Source organism: Schistocerca americana, chromosome 8 (genome assembly GCF_021461395.2).
Source record: "Schistocerca americana isolate TAMUIC-IGC-003095 chromosome 8, iqSchAmer2.1, whole genome shotgun sequence".
Taxonomy (NCBI): domain Eukaryota; kingdom Metazoa; phylum Arthropoda; class Insecta; order Orthoptera; family Acrididae; genus Schistocerca; species Schistocerca americana.
This window is the reverse complement of record NC_060126.1, coordinates 298,902,568-298,920,961: the sequence shown is the minus strand read 5'-3', so window position 1 is coordinate 298,920,961 and position 18,394 is coordinate 298,902,568.

Below are 18,394 nucleotides of genomic sequence, written 5' to 3'. Positions count from 1 at the left end.
GTCTCAAGCAATGCTGCAGATATCCGAGCAAGACAGCCTGGTGGAATGCTGTGGTCAAACGGAAAATGCGATTATCCTTAAGAAACTACAGTTGGCAACGGGCGCAAGATGTCAAACGCACGATTGAGTTTTACCCAACAGTTCTGCGAGAGTTGTATGCGACTACGACACCAACCAACACACAGCTGACGACCATCAAACAAATAAAGGCGAAGCTTATAGGCATAAAGCGAACGCAGCTTGAAGGACTGAAGATCAGATCTAAAGCAAAATCGCTTCAAGAGGACGAACTTGCATCGCTGTATCACCTCATAAAACATCGTGCCCATCGGAAGCGAGCTTTTATCGGGGAGCTGGACACAGATGATGAACTCCGTTTGACCCGACAGAGTGATATTCTTATTGCAGTTTTCCAGTACTTGACGGATCCGTACTCGCACTGCGATACATATGGTGATGACGACGCCGATATCGTGAGTGTTCTGCCCACCGTAGTCACGCCTGCGGACAACTCGGCGGTCGTACACGATTTTGCTCCAGACGAAGTCCTCGAACTGATCTCTGGCTCGCCACCGAATAAATCCCCCGGCCCTGATGGTTTTCCACGGGAATTTTATGTGTGCTTCTGGCCCATAATCGGACTCGCATTTACTGATCTCAGTGAAGTGATGCGAGGGAGTGACATGTCAGCCGAAATGAAGGAAGGCCGAATTGTATTGATACCAAAAAGGAAACACCGAAAAACCTTAGATAACTTCCGACTTATTACTTTACTCAGTTTTGATTACAAAACCTTCGCCAGAGCACTCAACAGCAGATTGTCTCCGTTAATGAAGCAAGTGATTCACCACCATCAATCATGCATCCCTGGTCGCACTATTATGACGCCCCTCTCGGAATATAGAGATGTAACATCCATAGAGTCAGTCACTAACGTGAATCTCGCATTGCTGCTTATCGACTTTTGCAAGGCTCTTGATCGCGTCCACCACGAGTACCTCCTACAGCTACTGCAGCGGTGTGGTTTTGATCAACGGGTTATAAATGTCGTGCAACATTTCGTCACGGGCATTACAACAAGAATCAGCGTAAATGGACAGCTTATTCAACCCATCGAGGTCCAAAGAGGAGTGCCGCAGGGGATCTCTCCATGATGTTATTTTTTTTATCGCTCGAGCCGCTCTTACGCTCTATTCATGACAAACTTGCAGGCCCTTCGATCGCCGGGACGTCCTGCGTGGTTCGTGATTACGCCGACGACGTCGGAGTGTTATTGCGCAACGACGGAGACGTATCAACCCTCAAGACCGCGGTAGACGAGTACTGTCGTGCTTCCGGTGCTAAAATCAACACCGGTAAATGCACCTTTGGCAACATTCGAGGATTCGACGCAGTTATTACATCTTGGGCGAAGCGTGTCGAAACCCACACCACTCTGGGGATGATTATCGACAAATGCCCGCTAAAAATGAATGCAAAAAATGGGAAGCAGGTCACCAATAAAATGCAAGGTGCCATCTATGAAAACAATTGGCGGTCCGTTAACATTCTCCAACGCATACGACTCCTCAGCAGTTATATATTCAGTAAAGTGTACTATATGGCCCAACTATTTCCAGTCCCCAAGATGCAGGCCAAACACGTGATGAAACTCTCAAATAGATTTATCTGGAAAGGACATCTGTTCAAAGTGAAATACACCACGTTGACGTCTTCCAGACAGGCCGGTGGACTAAACATGCCTGACATTAACCGAAAGTGTACTGCGTTATATATTAAACGAATCACCCATTTGTTGGACAAGGAACCTCTCAGCGTAACCAGTTGGCTCTTCCGAACATTACAACCCACCGATATGCATCCACCCATTGATGTAGGTAAAATACATTACAAACTACGACATGTCAAGCAGTTTTTTCTTGAAGCAAGCTATATTGATGGACATTATTTCACGCAGGATTTACCGACGACGCACCTGTTATTAAAAAGATGGGCATCTCCGATAGTCCGGAATCCCATTGAACTTAACACTGGACTCGCATTCGGGAAGACGACGGTTCAATCCCGCGTCCGGCCATCCTGATTTAGGTTTTCCGTGATTTCCCTAAATCGCTCCCGGCAAATGCCGGGGTGGTTCCTTTCAAAGGGCACGGCCGACTTCCTTCCCCGTCCTTCCCTAATCCGATGAGACCGATGACCTCGCTGTCTGGTCTCCTTCCCCAAACCAACCAACCCATTGAACTTAAATACCCGAGTGTTCATTGGAAGGCAGTTTGGGACAACATATGTTTAACCGTCCACACTGCTGAAGTGGCGTCCACATGGTATAAAGTGGTAAACGATGTTATACCCACTAATGAAAGGTTGCATAGAATCGGTTTAAGTGACAGTGATAAATGCGTCCGCTGTGGTCTGGTCGACACCTTACGCCATCGCTTCACTTGTGGCGGTCATCTCATTAACTGGAAATGGGTGCAGCAGAGGCTGGGCCTGATTACCCGCAGCAGCCCAGCCAGCCACTGCACCGACATCCTGCTCTGGCCGGACGCGAAACATTTTCCCGCTACCAAGAACATCACCGTGATGTGGATGTTAGGACAGTTTGTGACATATATCATCATCCACAATAGTGAAGATAATCTCATTAGTTTCGAGGCTTACATGAGAACGGCACGCTGAAAGATGAAACGTTACCCAAATTTCAGGAAGATGTTTGCTAACATGTTAGACATAATTTTCGAAAAACAAGGCGTAGGGTAATCTCGATGCCGGTAAGGACACAAATCACATGCAAGACTATATAGCGAACAAAATACACAACGAATAAAGGGTTATACCAGTTCCTAGGACTACTCCCGACTTCTCAATGGTGTTATTAACTTCATTATGACGTTTTCATTAATTTATGTTCCTGTGCATCTCTTGTTATCCGTTTGTGTGCTCCAAATGAATTTGAGTTTGGACGGTTATGAATCAAGTGACAGAACTGTCAATCCAGTTAAGACAATCAATTATATATATATATATGTTTGCGTTTCGGTTCCATGTCTCTGTCTGGACTGAAGAGGCTATTGTCAGTTCATTATTTATGTTCAATTTTGTAAGCTTACAAATGGCACTATATTGAAATGTGTTCTTCGGTCTATTATAGGATACAATTCATGTTGAATCAGTTCCAGCACTACAATATTTAGTTTTTGTGCTTATGTATATGTATGGTTGTTTTAATAAAGGAAAAAATGGTAATAAAAGGGGGTAAGATCTTTGATTTGTAATCAAAACGTCTTCGGTATCGGGTTCGCAACTCGCAGCTGCTAAAATTTTTATTAATAATCAGCTTTGGCGGCTGAAGACTTCCGGCGTAAGAAGTCACCCTCATTCTGCCAACGACCTTGTCAAAGAGGGCGGAGGAGCGCACAGAGGTTTAGGGCACTCTCTAGTCCTAGGGGTGTGAAACTGCCCCTAATGGCGGAAGAATCAGCAATGATAAACAGCATGAAGATGCAAAAGGCAATGGAAACCACTGTATGAAAGACACGTAAAGTGTATCCACAAGGCATGTGGTCCGCAATTGAAGAAGTGTCATGATGATCCCTCCATTGGAAAAGATTCTGTATTAGTCCCCCATTCGGATCTCCGGGAGGGCACTGCCGAGGGGGAGGTTGTCATGAGAAAAAGACTGAATAATCAACGAAAGGATAACGTCCTGCGAGTTGGCACGTTGGATGTCAGAAGCTTTAACGCGGCAGGGAAACTAGAAAATCTGTAAAGGGAAATTCAAAGGCTCAATCTAGACATAGTAGGGGTCAGGGCAGTGAAGTGGAAAGAATACAAGGATTTCCAGTCATAAGCGTATAGGATAATATCAACAGCTGCAGAAAAGGTTATAACGAGAGTGGGATTGGTTATGAATACGATGGTAGGGCAGAGAGTGTGCTTCTGTGAACAGTTCAGTGACAGGATTGTTCTTATCAGGACCGACAGCAAACCAACACCGACAACGATAGTTCAGATATACATGCAGACGTCACAAGCCGAAGATAAAGAGATAATAAAGTGCATGAGGATACTGAAAGTTTAATGCAGTATGTAAAGGGGGATGAAAATCAAATAGTCATGGGGGACGGGAACGCAGTTTTAGGGGGAGGAGTTGAAAAAAAGGTTACAGGGGAATATAGGCTTGGGACAAGGAATGAGAGAGGAGAGACAGTTCTGTAACAAGTTTTAGCGAGTAATAGCGAATACTGTGTTCAAGAACCACAAGAGGATGAGGTATACTTGGAAAAAGGAATGGTGATACGGGAAGATTTCAGTTAGATTACTTCATGGTCAGTCAGGGATTCCGAAATCAGATACTGGATTTTAAGCTGCATACAGGAGGAGATATAGACTCAGATCACAATATAGTAGTATTGAAGAGTAGGCTGAAGTTTAAGACATTAGTCAGGAAGAATCAATACGCAAAGAAGTGGGATACGGATGTAAAAAGGAATGACGAGATATGGTTGAAGTTTTCTAGGGCTGTAGGGACAGCAATAACTAATAGCTCAGTAGACGGAATAGTTGAAGAGGAACGGACATATCTAAACGAGAACAGAAGTTGGGAAGGTAAACGTAGGTACAAAGAACGTAACTGCAAAGAAACAAGGGTATCAGAAAAAATACTTCAACTCATCGAGGAACGAGGGAGTGCAAAAATGTTCCGGGAAACTCAGGAATACAGAAAAGTCGCTGAGGAATGAAATAAATAGAAAATGCAGGGAAAGTAAGACGAAATGGGTACAGGAAAAATGTGAAGACATCAAAAAAGTAATGATTGTGGGAAGGACAGACTCAGTATACAGGAAAGTCAAAACAACCTTCGGTGACAATAAAAGCAAGTGCGATAACATTAAGAATGCAACGGGAATTCCACTGCTAAATGCAGAGGAGAGTTCGGATAGGCGGAAAGAATTCATTGGAAGCCTCTATGAGGGGAAAGATTTGTATGATGAGTTACAAGAAGAAACACGAGTCGATTTACAAGAGAACCAGAATTTAAAAGATCTTAGGAGGAGTTTAGCTGAAATAAGGCAGATGTGATTGGTAACATTCCATCAGAAGCTCTAAAATCATTGAGGAAGGTGGCAAAAAAATGACTGTTCACGTTGGTGTGTAGATTGTATGAGCATCGAGACATACCATCTAACTTTCGGAAAAGCATCAATCACACAATTCCAAAGACGGCAAGAGCTGACAAGTCCGACTATTATCGCACAGTCAGCTTAATAGCTAATGCATCCAGGTTGCTTACAAGAATAATATACAGAAAAATTGAAAAAAAAAATTGAGGATGCGCTAGATGACCATTAGTTTGGCCTTAGGAAAGGTAAAGGCACCAGAGATGTAATTTTGACGTTGCGGTTAATAATAGAAGACACGTTCACAGGATTTGTTGACCTGGAAAAAGCGTTCGACAATGTAAAATGATGCAAAATGTTCGAAATTCTGAAAACATTATGGGTAAGTCAGAGGGAGAGACGGGTCATATAGAATATGTACACCAGCCAAGGGAGAATAATAAGAGTGGACGGCGAAGAACGAAGTGCTCGTATTAAAAAGTGTGTAAGTCAAGGTTGTAGCCTTTGGCCCCTGCTGTTCAGTATGCTCATCGAGGAAGCAATGATGACATTGCTATTTTCAGTTAAAGTGAAGTATTACATGATCTGCTGAACGAAATGAACAGACTAATGTGTAAAAAGTACGGATTGAGAGTAAATCGAAGAAAGACGAAGTTAAAGAGAAGTAGGAGAAATGAGAACCGCGAGAAATTTAATATCAGGATTGATAATCATGAAGTAGATGAAGTTAATGAATTCTGCTACCTAGGCAGTGAAATAACCAACGGCGGACAGAGCAAAGACTACACCAAAAGCAGACTAGCAATGGCAAAAAGGGCATTTCTGGCCAAGAGAAATCTACTAATATGAAATACCGTCCTTAATTTGAGTAAGAAATTTCTGAGAATGTACGTCTGAAGTACATCACTATACGATAGTAAAACAGGAACTGTGAGAAAACCGTAACCGAAGAGAATCGAAGCATTTGAGATGTGGTGGCCGGCCGGTGTGGCCGTGCGGTTCTAGACGCTTCAGTCAGGAACCGCGTGACCGCTACGGTCGCAGGTTCGAATCCTGCCTCTGGCATGGATGTGTGCGATGTGCTTGGGTTAGTTAGGTTTAAGTAGTTCTAAGTTCTAGGGGACTGATGACCATAGATGTTAAGTCCCATAGTGCTCAGAGCCATCTGAGATGTGGTGCTACAAACGAATGTTGACAATTAGGTTAAGGAATGAGGACGTCCTGCGCGGAATTGGAGAGGGAAGGAAGATGTGGAAAACACTGATAAGGAGAAGGGTCATGATGATAGGACATCTGTTAAGACATGAGGGAATGGCTTCCACGGTACTAGAGGGAGCTGTAGAGGGCAAAGACTGTAGAGGAAGATCGAGATTATAATACATCCCACAAATAATAGAGGATGTATGTTGCACGTGCTACTCTGAGATGAAGAGGTAAGCAGCACAGGAAAGGAATTCGTGGCGGACCGCATCAAACCAGTCAGAAGGCTAATGACCAACAAAATAAAAAAAAGGCATCTGTTCAAAACTACCTGGTCTCCTATTAGTGAACATTCATAAGGGTTGTGTTCACACTTCGCCTTGATGACGGCTGGAACTCTGGTATGTACAGTTTCAATATGGCGTCTGATTTACTATGGAGGAATGGCTGCACATTATTTCACAAGAGCTGGAAAAAGACTGTTCTGGAGCCAAGTCGACGTTCAGATGCATTACAAAGGCGTTCCATTGGTTTCAGATCGGGACTCGGGTCAGCACAATCCATTTCAGAAATGTTATTCACAAACCATTGCCTTTGAGATACTGTTTCATGACACATTCTGTCGTCACTCTGGCACAGTCATTATTTCCCAGCTGTTCCTGCTCCGTAAACAGAACACAGTGGTTTAAAATGTCTTCATGACGTTTGAGATTTAATTTTTTCTTAAGCTCAATAAAGTAACCACAATGAAACGACGATAAACACCCCCAACCGTAACACCACATCGTCTGTAGATCACTGTTAACTCTACACATAATTACGTGTATCTTTCACTAAGCATTCGCAAAATCGAAATCCTTCCGTCGGACCGGTACAGAGGATAGCGTGATGTATCACTCCGGATCACTCGTTTTCAGTAATCCACTGTCCTGTTCCTTCATCATCTCAAACGTTGCTTAGTACTGCCTATAAAAAATACGTAGCTTGTGAGAAGCTGTTCGACCAACATACCCCATTGCTTCTAATTTCCCATGCACCGTCATTCTGCTTGCTGGAGTGCTGTAGGTAATTTGGAACTGAAGAGTGATTCCTGCTGATATCATGCGATTTACTTAACTCCCACCTCAATGCACTACGCTCCCTTTCCGTCAGTATATGATGTCTCCCTGACCATGGTGTATCGAAGATTGTTCCCTCGCGTTTCCACTTCACAATCACATTAACAGCGTTCGAATTGGGTAGTCTTAGAATGTTTGAAATGACCATGATGTATATGTTACTCAGGTAACATCCTATGACGAGTCCACGTTCAAATCACTGAGCTCTCCTGTCCTACCCACCCTGTTGTTACTGATTATTTACTAACAATGGCATAGTGCCGGCCTTCTTTTATACAGATGGGTAGGCCTCTCGTGATATCTACTGGTCAGTTACACATTATATGCATTACTTTTGACGTGGCAGTGTGCACCAGCTTTTGTTATCGTTTCAGGAATTTCAGCTGGATAACCGCTCATGGTAATCATGTGATGGCACCAAGTAAATAATTTTATTTTCCATAATGAATGATAAAGTGTTGAGAATAATGAGTAGTCAGTTTTAAAGAAACACAATATATGCGTTAAAAAATGTTACCACGTTGGAATACTGCATAGTCGTAGACCTAAAGATGAATATTTTGCCGTTTAAATATCTGAGCGTAACGTTGAAAGGCGATACGAGGTGAAAGGAGCATGTGAGAACTGTAGCAGAGAAGGCGAATAGTCGACTTTGGTTCATTGGGAGAATTTTAGGAAAGACTGGTTCACCTTTAAAGCAGACAGCGTATAGGACGCTGGTGGGACCTGTTCTTGAAATCTGTTCGAGTGTTTGGGACTCGTATCAGGTCGGATTGAGAGATGAGATTGAAGCAAATAAGAGACGGCCTGGTAGGTTTGTTACCGGTAAGTTTGAACAACACGTAAGTGTTACGGGGATGCTTCAGGAACTCAGGTGAGAGTTCCGGGAGGGAAGGTGACGTTCTTTTCGAGAAACGCTATTTAGAGAACCGACATTTGAACCTGACCGCTGAACGATTCTACAGCCGCCTACATAAATTGTGCATAAGGACAATGAAGATAAGATACGGGTAATTAGGGCTCACACGGAGGCATATAGACAGTCGTTTCTCCCTCGCTCTATTTGCGAGTGGAACAGAAAAGGAAATGACAAGAATTGACACAGGGTACTCTTCGCCACCCGCCGTACACTGGCTTGCGGAGTATCTACGTTGATGCAGATATAGAGTAGCAAGCAATAAACATCTAAAATTCTTTCGACAACAAAGCGAACGTTTCTTTGACGTTTATGCCACGTTTAGCAATGTTCCTTAAATGAGAAAATTGTTGACAGTGTCTATGTAGCGTGTTTACAACTAAAAGGAATCAGGTCAGCACCCAAGGTGCTTTGGATGTCTCTATTTACTAGGAGGTGAAAGATAAAAGGGATTACAGTTCAGTGCATAATATTTCGTGAGAGAAACAACTTTTATGTAGGTTTAACACTAGCTGAAAAGCATGGCGATGAAAAACGAGGTGGAACTGTGAATCTATGCGCTTGCTGCGAAGTGCAGCGCAGCAATTTGAAATGAGAAGCGCCTGTTACAATTTGTCCCGGTGCGACATGCTTTTGCTCCGTTCGGTTGCTACTCAGAGCTCGTTTCCTCGTCTGAATAGCTACCGGTTGAGTATCCCTGTAGTCTCGCTCTTGTTCTATGTGTCTGTCACCTTTCATTTCTTCTGAGTAAGTTCTCTGACGGAAAACGCGTATACGGCGACCATCCGTGAAGTGAATTTCATGAAATAAGGCCACAGTCAGACTGGGTCTGCAAAGGGCTTTCATAAAACGCGTTTTAATACATTAAAATATTTAATAACTATATCGGTGCAGGTTTAATAAGCTTTCTGCATTTTTTGATGGCATGCACTCTATGACAGCTGATGTGTTAAATTCAAATTGTGTCCCCGTTCCTGTATCGATACTGCAACTACAAATAACATCAAAAATTGTATTTCACGCGTTTCAGTCTTAAATTTATTTTCTAAATCGTCAAAAGCATGAAGAATTTTTAAAATGGTAGTACATCGTAATCAACAAATCTCCCTTAATACTCCATCACTATAGTGACATGTGTTAGTAAAATTAGTTAGTGGATTTTAGTAGGTTGGAAATTCTAGATTCATTATTCTCATCGTTTCGTTTCCAATTTCTTTATTTCTATCCAACAACGCAGTGGACAACTGATACATTTCTTGTTGCTCTTCAGTAGTTTTAAAACGACAATGTGCTGCGTTTGGACTGGCATGTTCGGCTTAATATGACACTCTAAAGAGACATATTACTAACAGTGTGAAAGCATAATAGGACCAATACTATTAGTGTTCTATGCTAATTATTGAGCACCTAATGTTAGCTGTAAATGTAAGTTTTTGAATATGATTCTGATATCTAATAAAGAAATTTTGGCAGAAGATGAGTTGTAACACTGAGTTAGATGTTGACAGAGGGTGCGCAAAAATATAGACACACCGAAGACAGAACACGCCGCCAGGCCTAATACTGTGTAGAAAAGAGTCTTGCATTGAAAACAGTTTCCAGTGATCTTGTAAGGGAAGAATACAAACCCTTTATGATTTTCGTGGGAAAATTACACCATTCTTCTAGCAAAATAGTGACAACTTCATGTAAAGCCGACGGAGATGGATAGCGATAACAATTTTCTCACCAAAGTAGACGACAAATTCGCAATAACATTGAGATATGGTAACTGTCGTAGCCAGGGGAGATGCCACAGTTCATCGTCGTACTCAAAAAACCAGTCCTGGACGCTAGGATCTGTATGAATAGTTCAAAAATGTTTAAATGTGTGAAATCTTATGGGACTTAACCGCTAAGGTCATCAGTCCCTATGCTTACACAGTACTTAACCTAAATTATCCTAAGGACAAAAACTCACCCCCATGCCCGAGGGAGGACTCGAACCTCCGCTGGGACCAGCCGCACAGTCCATGACTGCAGCGCGCTAGACCGCTAGGCTAATCCCGCGCGGCTCCACGAACAGTTGACTGTCGTCTTGGAACACAGCATCACCACTGGAGAACAACTATTCTACCATGGTACGAACCTGATCAGGTCAAATTGGTCACACAATCCGTGGCAGTAATGCGACCCTATAGAATAACCATGGGGCTTTGGAATAACACGGTATGGCAGCCCAAATCATCATCGAACCACTCCCGTGTTTCAATTCTGGCATGTAAACTCTGGCAGAAGGAGGAGACAACAAGCAATAAGACACGTCCGATCAAACGTCATTCCTCCATTGCTTCGGCACGACGTTTACCTATTACGGGCATTGGCACAGTTGATGAGTGAGTCTGAAGTTCTAGCTCGCCCTGCAATTCCCTGCTTATGGCACCCCCTTCGTGTTGTTTTGGTGCTGACATTTTAGTTCTGCAGTGACGTTTGCGGCTGTCGTCCACTTCTTTTTCGTCACAGTCTTGGTCAATGACAGTCCGTCATGACCATCAATACACACTTCCATCAGCGGAGTGACTTACCGTACGGTGTTTCCCTGCTTTGCTGGAATGCGGTATATATCTTCGACATGGTGGATTGAAACACCAAACACTTTGCCTCCCTCTGTTACGGAAGCACCCACCAAATAGGTACCAACAACATTCTAGCTATTGAAAGTCTCTTAGCTTCAACGCAATGCACTCCAAGGTACACGGAATACTGTTCTCATGAGTAACACTTGATGCGTTTTGAGGATTTTGTAAAGATATCGTTGGTGGTCAGATAGAACAGGTCAGCCTCCTGCATGCTTGGATAAGATCTGCATTTACGTTCAAGTATATATTTCGCGCGGTATTTGCACAGTTCATCGAACCTCTGTACCTGTTAGGCGCAATGGCTGCTTCTAACATAACGTAGAGATATCAAAAATAGTTGGGTTAGATAGAGCAGCAATCAGTCGTAGAATTAAGTGGCTTTAATATGACATTTATAGTCACAACGCCGATCAGAGGTTGTGACTATCAAAGTCGTATTAAAGCAACTTAAATCTACTACTGATTGCTGCTCTATCTAACCTAATATAACCACAGTCGTTGCGTGCACCCACCCCACGGAGGGCAACCTGATGAAAAATAGTTGTTTCTGCGAGTCTGTTTTAAGTGTGAAGAAACGAAATTAAAAAGCATTGGATGTGCCTTTCCCAGTTTTATCAAAGCCATGCTGCACAAATATACCCGACAGGGGATGACATTTTGTCCGACGTTCATACATTACCAGCTGACAGGCCGAATGAAATCCGTATATTCTCCACTTTTGATTCTAAACGTCGATACAATGCCTTTTATGTTCAACATCTCCATGGTGAATTACAAGCTGCGACACTTTCGCAAATAAAACAGTGACCCGAGTATAGAATAAATTCCCTTTACTTTACGTCTGTGGTCGCAAACTTTTTTGTCACCAGACTTCCGGTTTCGGTCTATAATGACTGATGACAAAAAAATTTATGACCACATACATAAAAAAAGCACTCCGTCTTCAGGCCACGAGTGACTTACCGGGACCACCCGGCCGCCGTGTCAATCTCAGGAGGGGGGGGGGGGAGATGCGGATACTAGGAGCGTGGGGTCAGCACACCGCTCTCCCGGTTATAATGATGGTATTCTTGACCGAAGCCGCTACTATTCGGTCGAGCAGCTCCTCAATTGGCATCACGAGGTTGAGTGCACCCGGAAGAAATGGCATGGCGGCTGGATGGTCACCCATCCAAGAGCCGGCCACGTCCAAAATCCCTTAACTTCGATGATCTAACGGGAACCGGTGCATCCACTGTGGCAAGGCCGTTGCCCGACCGCATACATAAAGGAAATTTATTCCATGTTGAATGCCGGGAAAGACAACTGGGCATTTACGACATAATTATATCTAAATTCCCTCAAAATTGCATCACGGCAAGCAAACACGAAACTTACGCCCGAGGTAAATCATGCGATAACGATCTACCGGTCTATTGTCATCATTTAGTATCATTTAGTGGATTTCTAAGACAATCGATGGGATTCGAAGGTGCCGTGGATTATGAATTGGTTTCCATTGATGTAATGATTCTCAAGTCGTACGAAGCAAAGAGAGAAATAAACGAAAACTGAAGGACATACATAATGATGATTCATTTTATTGTGAGAGGAACCACTGTGGAATGTGGATGCTGGGATTAATTCCCGCTAAAGAATAATACAAAACTTTATTTGAAACGCCCTAGATTCTCACATTATACACATCTCAACAAAAGTCGACGGTGCGCTAGGACACAGTCTCCCAAAAACTAACTCACACAGACTTATACAAGCTATTACCACAACGCACTCATGCCTTGAGGTATGTTTATGTTGCAGCCGCACTGCTTGCAGCTGGCTCCTCGCTGATGGAACATCGTATCTCACTACTGGTCAGAAACATAGATGCACTTGCGCTGCAGCCTTGCTGTTGCCACACCATTGGTTGCTGGTCGCGAAGTCGTCGCGCTTCTCGCCGGTGATGTATACCCGGCAACTGTTCACGTCAGTAGTTGAGAGGATTACTTGAAGTCTACGAAGCAAAAACTATGTTCTGGACCTCGTCTGAAAGCAATAATAGCATTTCATTCACACACATACATGTCGTTATTGACCGCTAGAAAGAATATATGACCATCCACACAGAGATACTTTTACCAGTTTTAACAACAATTATCCCGAACAATTTTTTGGAATGTTACAAATATCGTAATAAATTTTCCATTTTATTTGAAATATTATTCAACCAGAACAGAATAAAATATGAACATTCAACATAAAATTATTAACGTAATTCCTTTTGAAAAGCATTTCATGCACCTACCGATTCCGAGGAATTAATATTTCGTCAGGCTTTATTTACATCTAATTCACATATTGTGTCGGCTATCTGTAAATTTTCGGTCTGATATTCTAACACAAAGAAAAGAAATCGATAACACAGGAACTAATATTAAAGAATCTTTACACGTAGTCTTCTCCATCGTCAAACTGTATGATAATCTGTATGCCTTTGGCTGATGGCTGAAACAGGTGCTTGTTTAAAATCGTCGTAATTCTCACAACACTGCTCTCTTCACATGGTGGTCTCAGTTGTACAACTGTGGGAATATGTAGTCAGTCTACAATGAAGAATGCTTACGACGTACTCAAGCGACCCACTCTAGAATACGGCTCAAGTGTGAGGTGGATGGCAAATAAAACTGTGAGCAGACACTGAAGGTACAGTAAGAAGGGCAGTACCAATGGTCACAAGTCATTACGAAAATGCAGAAAAACCGGAGCGAGAAGATACTTGAAGTTGGATATAAACCATCTTTTGAAAGAGTACTTATAGCATTCAGTTGATAGTACCAACTGAGAAATCTAGGAATATACTACAGTCCGCCGGCCGGTGTGACCGAGCGGTTCTAGGCGCTTCAGTCTGGAACCGCGCGACCATTACGGTCACAGGTTCGAATCCTGCCTTGGGCATGGATGTGTGTGAAGTCCTTAGGTTAGTTAGGTTTATGTAGTTCTAAGTTCTAGGGGACTGATGACTTCAAACGTTAAGTCCCATAGGGCTAAGAGCCATTTGAACCATTTTACTACAGTCCCTAAATATTAATCTTGTAAGTATCGTGAACCGTGAACATGAGATTAATTTCATTACAGCTTGGACACTGGTATTTTAGAAATGATTTTTCTTACACTTCGTAATTTAATAAATGCTACAATGGGAAGTGCCGTCTGCCACGCAGTCCACAGTATTTTGTAGAGTACGGATGTAGATATGGATTTAGAAGTAGGTGTAAGCGGTGCAATGAGGAGCAGTCAAACGTGGCACCGTTAGTGACATTCAAGCAACCAATCACGGCTCAAGTTTCAGTACGTCTGGCGATGCTCCCGGATCGAGACACAAACGAACCTGACGTCAGTGCTTGTAGAAGATCCTAGCTAGCAGCATTGTGAGCAGCGATGGTGAAGATTAACTGCGCCGCTAAGACTCATTGGGTTTGCTTCAAAATTTGTGGGTGATGAGCAGCGAGGTGACAGCATAAAAGCACCCTTACTGCTGTCTTGTACATAGGGCACATGTGGTCCCTGGTACTGTCTGCCTGGTGCGCTACGACACCTAAGAAATGTGTTCGAAGAGAATCATTATTCTGACTGACAGACACTCAATGGATTCTGATTAAAACAGATTCAATGAATAGATACAAGTGAATAAGGGGTATTTTGCCGTATTTTGGTAGCACGTCTTTAAGAATAGAAAGAATCCTAAAAAGACACAACGCCAAATGTGTTTCTCGTCCACCTGCAAAACTGAGGAACTTGTTGTGTTCCGGGAAAGACGATCCAGGCCTTTTAAAATGTGGCATTCGAAAGATCCCATGCCAGTGAGGGAAACCTTACACTGGGTAGACATGTCGAATCGTGCAAGAACCGTGAGTTGAACACGATCACCATACAACCTGACCCAGCTGTAATGTATCACCTCTCGCCCCGGTATGGGTTTTGCTATGTTAAATTTGTTCTTGAGATTAAAGTTCTGATAAAAAGAAATGATACGTCACATTGCCGACAAAAAAAGAAAACATGTAATCATAAAATTAGTATAAAATGATTCTCACTCGTAGAATTTAGTTTCACTCGCATGTTGGAAGCAGTCGTCATTGGAAAGGTGACGCAAAACTATGTTACCGTTAATCGTTAATCAGAAAAGTTAAAAAAAATGGTTCAAATGGCTCTGAGCACTATGGGACTTAACAGCTGTGGTCATCAGTGCCCTAGAACTTAGAACTACTGAAACCTAACTGACCTAAGGACATCACACACATCCATGCCCGAGGCAGGATTCGAACCTGCGACCGTAGCAGTCGCGCGGTTCCGGACTGCGCGCCTAGAACCGCGAGACCACCGCGGCCGGTAGAAAAGTTAGTTTTGAATGATAATAGCAATCACAACCGGCCTTCGTTGAAAACGTAAACTGCGGGTTCAACCAATAAACGCTGAAATGGGAACAAGCACGCTTATGGCGCGCGGTTTTTGCGTCACCGAACCGAATATTTCCTGCTAATTCACGGGCCAAAAATTATACAAAACAAATTTCATTAGTGTGGAATGCAGAGTTTTGTACTATGCCACCGCAATAATAAGAAAATATCACGCAGCGTTATTGTCCCGTTTCCCATATAGGTAATAAATGAGAGAGTTTGTGTGTATCTTCTTCATTACTAAATTTCACCTAATCGGCTGGATGGATGTAGACGAAATTCGACATTGACGTAGCTTCCACATTGCATTAACACACAGATTACTTTTAAAAGGGCTTATTACATAATATTTTCTAATTTGAGGGTAGCATGAAATAGGGAGTAATAATCGAGCTCCAAGCAACGGTCAATGAAATGTCACAACATGAAGATTAATCAAAACTGTGTAGGCACTAATTACATCTGAAACTGTTTTATGACAGTATTATGTTTCAAGGCAACAGAGTAATTGAAAATTTATCACAAACTCAACATTCTTGATACAATTTTCTCTAATTAAATGTCAGTTAAAACCATAATGGCAATAAAAAACTAAAGGAGATTCTGATACAACAGAGGAAAGAGATATATTAGAATGTTTCTCGTAGCCGCGCTGTTGGAGACGTCATACAACGAATCTGAGCTGGGTAGTGCGCTGGCTCGAGTCCTACTACAGTATTTCTTTCATTTTTTTTTTTTTACTTCCGCGTTCCTAAAAGATTCTAGGAGTCTCTTATTGAAAACTGATAGAATTACAACATTGTCTCCCATTAATATTGGCTTTTTTATTACGATTGTGTTCTTGTTTAGGAGGTTCCTCACACCCAGTGTTACCAACATTAGGAAGTTGATATGTTCGTAAATTTCTGATCATCTAAGGAATCGCCTTGCAGACCCTTTCTTGGGGCCCATCTCCGATCAGATTCAACGCCTTCTTCGTAACAAATGTAACTGCAACGTTGCCTCTTCTCCCAATAATACAACGGTCACTCCAAAAGAAATGCACACTATTTTTGTAAAAATTCATTTTCATTCTGAATGTGTGAAAGTTTTACAGTGTGTAGATACAGTCTTCCCGCTTGTTTTCAAACTTAGTTCAACCTGTTGCCGCGAGTGGCGCCGTCACAGCATGTCTTCAAGGTGGCTGCTACACTTGACGTTAGTCAGAAGCAACGTGCTGTCATAGAATTCCTGTACTGTGAAAACGAGACAGTGGGAAACATCCACAAGAGGTTGAAAAAGGTGTATGGAGATGCTGCTAGCGATCGCAGTACAGTTGGTCGGTGAGCATGCAGCTTACGTGATGAAAGCGGGCCCGGCCATATTGAGGATTGTCCTCGCAGCGGCAGGCCTCGTACTGAACACACTCCAGACAATGTGCAAAGAGTTAACGAATAGGTCACTGCTGACAGACGCATCACCGTGAACGAATTGTCACGCTGCGTTGGGATAGGGGAAGGAAGTGTTTGCAGAATACTGATAGTGTTGGCGTTAAAAGAGGTTTGTGCCAGGTGTGTTCCCAGGATGTTGAAAGTGGCTCACAAAGAAACAAGAAAAACGGTATGCAGCGAACTTTTGGAACAGTACGAGAGTGGTGGGAATGAATTTCTTGGAAGAATTGTGACAGGTGATGAAAAATAGCTCCATCATTTCTCACCAGAGACGAAGAGGCCATCAATGGAGTGGCATCGTGCAAATTCACCCAAGAAAAAAAATCAAAACCACACCTTCTGCTGGAAAAGTTATGGCTACGGTGTTTTTCGATTCAGAAGGACTCTTGCTTGTGGACATCGCGCCAAGTGAAACCACCATAAATTCTGATGCATATGTGACGCCACTGAAGAAACTTCAAACTCGACTGAGACGTGCTCGACCACATCAGCAAAAGCCGGATGTTTTGCTGTTGCACGACAATGCACGGCCACAAGTCAGTCAAAAATCCATGCAAGCGATCACAAAACTCGGATGGACAACACTGAAACTCCCGCCTTACAGTCCTGACCTGTCTCCGTGTGACTATCATCTCTTTGGGGAACTGAAAGACTCTCTTCGTGGAACAAGGTTTGAAGATGATGACTCCCTTGTGTACGCTGACAGACAGTGGCTCCAACAGGTTGGTCCAGAATTTTACCGTGCTGGTATACAGGCGCTGGTTCCAAGATGGCATAAGGCAGTTGAGAGGGATGGAAATTATGTAGAAAAGTGAAAATATTGTTCCTAAAATCTACACAGTATAAAACTTTCAAATATGTGGAATAAAAGATGGATTAAAAAAAAAATAGTGTGCATTTCTTTGGGAGTGACCCTCGTAATTTGGAATAAAAGTTCATTCATAAAAGTCGACTCGTTCCCCTTTGAAAAACGTTGGCGTCTATACGATTTTTTGCCACACCTGCTCTTCTTACTACATAGGACAAAACGGGACGTGCCTCTACAACCAGATGTATGGACCATCTTTTAAGAAAAAATGCCACTAGCACCCAAAATTTGTCATTTGCCGACCACCTTCTGATTGCAGGTCATGCGCCTTAAGCTGTTTACAATATAAACATTCTGCACACCGAGTAGAAAGGGCGTAGATTAGATACTCTCAAAGAGTTAGTAATTTTTAAACAACTTTCTTGAAATGACAGCCTCATTCTCAATGCGCGGCTATAATTACGTAATAAAAACTTCTTCAGCGGTATACATCCGTTACTTGATATTTGATTTCGTGTTTCCTCGTGCAGTTACCAAAATGTTTCTTCCATCTAAGTCAACTCACAATTTTTTGTTTATTAAATGGTTTATAGTGGCGGCATCTAGTGTTATATCGTTTTCCTACACGCTGTGTCATTCAGCCCTCTTTGTATTTTCATTAATGGTGTTTTCATCCTTTAAACTGTAATTCTAAACTCTGCTGTTGTCATACAAAATATTGCCTTTTACGTCATGTACTGAATAACGG